Here is a 6,237-nt window from a genome sequence, read left to right as displayed (position 1 = left end):
GAGTGAGACCACATTTAAAATGTAACCCCACCTGAAACCTCTCGCAGACCAGTCAGCTAGAGAAATGTCAGAGCAGACGGCACACCCTCCTTTGTTCAAAACCAATCAGAGTGGAAGTGTGGCATTTAGCGGGGGGAGGGGTAGTCTTACCCCTGGATGCCTTAATTACGCATCACTTAGCTGTTGCCAATGTGTTCACATCGGTGGACCCTCATTTGGGCTTTTTACACAGATTTGCCTCCATTTTCAGTCAATCTAGTATGGAAAGTAGAAAACAATGGCTTACCAGGCTGAAAAATGAACTTAGCAACAGTCCTCTGGTATCAAATGTGGCTTTTGGCTTTATCCTCATGGGACTAGAGAAGCTGGTGGAGCTGGACTTTGAGTGTCCTTGCAACCCTACATGGAACGGATTGTTTTCATCAGCATTTTTCATCATTCCGGCTGTCATGGCCTTCACCTTAATGCTAATCATTCAAGGATGCAGATGGGATGCATGGTGCAGGAAAACCATCTCCTTGTCCAGTTTTGTTCCTGCTGTGGTGTGGCTGATTTTGTTGTTCCTCGATGGCCAGTACTTTGCTTGTGCTTTGACAGACTGGGAGGGTAGATTTGTACTAGTTGACAAGGCAGCTCCGCAAAAGTGGTGCGAGCCAGTCAGTGAGGGAGATGTCACCACACAGGAACTGATGCTCCGCTCGCAGCAGCTGTTTGTTGTTTCTCAGGTGAGTTGAATATTTAATAATCTAGATTAGCTCAGGTTATTATATAAAATGAGTAGAGCAACAACACCTCCCCCTCAAAGTAATGACTCATACATACATAATACAATGCCATTATTCTTTGGAACCTGTTAATATAGCTGTTAACAGACTTTGTTTACCATAAATACGCCTTTTCTGTTGATATTTACTAAACAAAGTGTTGCTTTACTCTTTTGTACTCCAGGTTATAGGCATAGTCCTCCTTATTTTAATCTGTATGGGTCTCATAGTGTATGTAATCAGAGAAAGCTGCCAGCAAGAGGTGGAGATGCAGGCTGCAGAGGTGGCCGAGCTCACGGTGCTCAGGATGAGCTCTCACCAGACCACAACATCATGTGCGGACTGACACTGCCAGCACACCTGCCCCGCCTGGCATGGACACTGTAAATACCCTGAATAGACTTTACTATGAATTTATTTTAAACTTTTGTCAAAAAGTGCCTTTTGAAAATACAAAAACTGACCAGTGATGGTCTATGTGAAGTTGCCTTGTTTGAACTGAAAACAATGTTTCTCATTGTTTCTTCTTTTTATGATTAGTGAATGTGTACCCGGTTTTGTGCCTGTGCTCATACGAAGCTTCAGTGCAGCGGTTGTTAGTTTTTGTTTTTTTTTTTACCTTTTGTATTAACTAATATTTTACAGACTGTCTGATAAATCAGGTGAAAATGGGACAGACTGTGATGTCCTGCAGCTATTCTAACCACATTACAGCCCATCACTTCTTATTCCAGCTACTCTACACTGTGTTGACAAAATATGGTCTGTAAATTAGCCCTGCCTGCCACCTAGTGAAGGTTATAAGTATTTTTCAGACTTCATGCAATGACCATGGACTGCAGGGTGCCTTTTATACAACCCCTTGAAGTTATAAAGAGGTAGTTTAAATAAATATGTGGACATCAATTGTCAACCAGTAGCTCTGAGAGACTCATTCAGTCAGCTGCTCTTGATTCATTTTGTGGAATAATTTTCGCACCTTTGGTATTAGCCATATTGACACCAGAATCCAACAGACTGCAAACATTAGACTTGTACTGTTGTATAGGGTGTTCGTGTCAAATGTGAAATTTTACTTTAAATATTTTTATTTTCCCTTGTGGGTGTCAAATGTGTGAAGACTCCTGTGGGGTCAAATGGGGTCAATCTAAAGAGATGATTCACACTGAACTGATATTCCTAATGATTTACCTTAATCACAGCTTGAGGGATTGAATTATGCACATGATGATATGTATAATGGCTGCAAACAAGTAAAAGTGGGATGTAGACATAGAATCTTCCACAGTTTCAGCAGTCTGCTTGTCTAAATGTTTTGTTATTAAAAAAAAAAAAAAAAACATTTAAGTAAAAACCCTCAGGGATGCTGTACACTCATGGCATAACATATTTGCTTCTAGTGTCCTCACAAATCTCAGTTTGGGGAATCATTTTGTCTTACAGTATGATCAGCATATTTGTAACATCTCTCTAGTAAGTGAACTTTCCAAATACCAATATACTATTGGAGAAAAAATAGTATTTTGAGTTACAAATATTGCACAGAGACATATGGTAACACTGGGAATTGGGTTTACATTAAATGCCATACATTCAATACATTAACACAATTAAACGTGGGCCCTTGGCTAAAGGAAAACAGCAGAATAATTAGTGTCGGACATGCTGCTTTTGTCTTGAGACAGTTCCTGTTTTTCAATGGCTTCACTGCAGCCTGGAGACACACTGCAGGTCTGCCAAGACAACACAATCTTAGTTTTGTCCTGACTTGTTTTTTTTTCTTTCTTTTTTTGTTCGTTGTTCCATTGTCAATATTGCCCAAGTGCAAGTTAAACTTATTAAGTGTAGAATCTGGGGCAGTCTGTGTAAAAGCCTTATTTAAGACTTCCTGTACGGCCCTGAGGAACTTGATCTTATCCACTGTGCTTCACTCACTTTAAGATACAACAGGGTGTCATATTCATCAGCAAACAAATACACAACCACAAGTGGGATTTAACAGTCTTACACTACTTTCTAAAAAATAAAAAAATATTAAGTGGCATGTCCATCTCTCTCGTGACTTTTGAAGGTGGTTTGACAAATGCTGCATCTATCACGCTTTTTTTTTTGTATTGGTAAATTTCACCTACAAAAGTCTCCATAGACACATCCACATCCATATATTAAGTGACAGCTGTGGAGACTATGGGACAAAGGGACTAAAATGCAGTGGCAGCTCTCTTGAGCCACAGATGTTGTATTACAATACTCAAAGCCCAACACAAGTAAGAACTCTCCAAGGTTCCACTTGTTAAAACCTTTGTTTTGTCTGACAATCACGAGCCAATTGTTTGTTTTATGAAAAGGCAAAAATGGCTGTATTTACTCACATATTAAAGGTATTATGCAAGGTACTATTATACCTATACCCCTACTAACCTTTGTAGAAAATAAGAACGTTGTATGTGCTAATTTGGGTGTAAGTTAATAACAATGGGCAATTTTCACTTTTTGTAGAACAAAGTGCCTTACAATTCTGGCCTTTATAGAAAATATGTATTCGTCTACGCATAAACATAAACATTCACATTTATAAAACTGTACTAGTGAATTTTGGGTATTTTTCTATTAAAATGTTTGATTAAATGTTAAATTATTTAGTAAACATGTTTCCACTGATTTCCTGCCAAAATAAAATAATAATGATGATAATAATAAGATGAAGGAATAACATAGGATTAGTTTAAAAACATTAAAATGACAAACATATAATTCTAGCCTATAAGTTATAACATGAACTTATAGGCTGAACTTATAGGACTGCTATGAAGTTATAACATGATCAAAATAATACAATAAAATCTTTGTATAAATATTTCACAAGAAATATAATAAAAAATATATTAAATAATTAAATTGCAATATATAATGCGGTTCAGTAAGGGTTCAATAAAGAAAATAACTTGCCCAGGGACCCACTGGAACATGTATATTTTCAAAAAACTGTACACACAACAGAAATAATTAGAAATAAAATGGATAATATAGTATTAGATAAAAAAAAAACAATAACACAAATAACAAAATTATAATAACATGATCAAAATAACACAAAAAGTTATATACACATTTCACAAGAAATAAAATTAAAAATTAAATGAAATAATGAAATTGTAATATATGATGGGGGTCAATAAGGGCCCAATAAAGAAAATGACTTGCCCTACGACCTGCTGGAACACAGTGAATTATATAATTTTTGAAAAAACTTTATACACAATTTAAAAAATCATCTCTGACTCCATTTCAAAGTTTTTGCTGGAGCTGGCTCCACTGATCTCCGCAGTACTCTGAAGCGGTAGAACGGCATCCTTCATTTCTTCCTCCTACAAGGGTAGAACGAAATTAGTAGGGTATTTCAATCTCAAAGCAAGAAATCAAAGCCTTGACTGTAGATGTCTGGCTAAGATTTTAAGTTTCTAAAGGATGTTTTCCGTGAGGTTGAAGTACAAAGGGCTGGGATGATAAAAGATATTATTCAGACTCAGAAAATCTAAAACTGACTTTCACTAATGATAATCCTGATGTTTAAATTGTACTTTATTGTTATTAAATCTGGTTCACTAGTGATTTTTGCATTTTGTACTATTATAGAAAAAAACAGACCCCAACCTCAGGAGCAATTAACTGTGTTGATTTTAGAAGCATATGTTGATTCCCAAAGGAAATTCCCTGAAGAGAAACTGATTCTTTTGTATATGTTGAAGTGTATGAAGTGTTGAACTGCAGATAAATGTTTTTTTTTTTTCATCAGTTTACCTACTACCCAGAACAATAATACAGTACTTTCTAGGTTACAATAAATTAAAATTAATTTTAAGTAAAATAATGTTTTTTTCATACATTGTTTTACAGAACATTATTAAACAATTTAAAGTTCCTAAAAACTTGCAAAATAAAGATTCACAGTTTTTCCGAGAATGAAAATATGTTTGTGTGCTTTCTTAGTCTGTGCATTTGTTGTGACAATACCTTGATGCTGTCTTCCATAGCTTGCATAATCGAAGCCACTACCAGGTTCACCAGCATAAACTGGACCATGATAACAAATGTGATGAAATAAAGTGGTGAGACCCAGTACAGGAGTCTCTGACAGTGAGCTTCATCAGGATAGCATGCCCTCATTGTGTCCTAGAAAAACCCAGAGCAAGATTCAGAAAGAGGGCTGGAGGCTACACAGCTTTCTTACTTTGAAATCTTGATTGAAAACTAGAATAATCAACCAGACATAACCTGATGCAACCTTTTGTTTCAAGTTCTAAATGAATGCACCAGTAATAAACTGAACAAACTATATTTTTTATAATAACCTCAAAGACACACAGGTAGTGTTTTTCTGCTCTGTGGACATGTTGGTTTCAGCCAATAATGTCATTCAGATATAAATTTGAGTCAGCAATTATTTATCCCCAACAAACAAACTGCAATCAGTGTGAGCTTTAGAATCAGAGAAACAGTCTGATGTCTGATTGAGTGGGAATATGATTTTTTTAAACATTAGAAGAGCCTTATAATATCTTTCCAATTCAACTGTCTCAGTCAACAATGATTCTTTAAAAGGATTAGCTAAAATGATAGTGGCTAAAGGACAGTTTGGGGTGGTTATGGTATTTACCAAGCTGTGTACCGAGGCTGGCTCCTCATGTTTAGCTAAAGACTTTTTAAGATTTTTTCTTTGCTCACAATGTAGATACTGAGCAAATATGTGATGAGGTCTGGGACCATGATCCTTTGCAGTAAGCCTATCTGTGCGTGTGTTCTGCTAGTAGTGTGACTGACCTATCTTGCCAAAGAGCTCCACTCCCAGCACAGCATAGATGAAAAAGAAAAACATGAATAACAGGGATATATTTCCAACCTAGAATGAAAATGCATGTTAGATCCCCTGCACAATGAACACTACAAATTCTCAAATGCTTTTATGTATCTCAGATGAAAGAACCTGTAGGCCTTGATCTTAGGCAGGCTGTCGTCTTGATTTCTAATTGTCATTAAATACATATCATTTTAACATTTTTGTTTTTGCTTCTGATATCATTTGCTGTGTTACTTTATGTTGATGTTGCTGTGTTTGATCCAAGTTCAATGCTTTTCCAAATATTGAGTTACAGACAATTATTAAAAGCCCTTTAAAAGTCAGAACTGCTGTTCTCTCAGTTGTATGATGGGAAAAAAAACAAAGGCTCTATCTAATGTGTTTGATCAAATCCAGAACCATGCCTATCCCATTGCAAAAAAAAAGAAAAAAAAGAATCCATACTCCATTTTTATTCAGAATGAATCATACAAAAAACAAAATCAGCAGCACACCATCTGTGTTTTTTTCTCTTGCAGATGATTTTCAGTAAAACTCTAAAATATTTGATCTTCAGCACTGAAAAGAGAAACACAAGATATCATGTACATGCTAAACATACAGAAATTTGTCACT

The sequence above is a fragment of the Mastacembelus armatus genome, chromosome 3, assembly GCF_900324485.2.
Source record: "Mastacembelus armatus chromosome 3, fMasArm1.2, whole genome shotgun sequence".
NCBI classification, from domain to species: domain Eukaryota; kingdom Metazoa; phylum Chordata; class Actinopteri; order Synbranchiformes; family Mastacembelidae; genus Mastacembelus; species Mastacembelus armatus.
Note: the sequence above shows the minus strand (reverse complement) of the source record.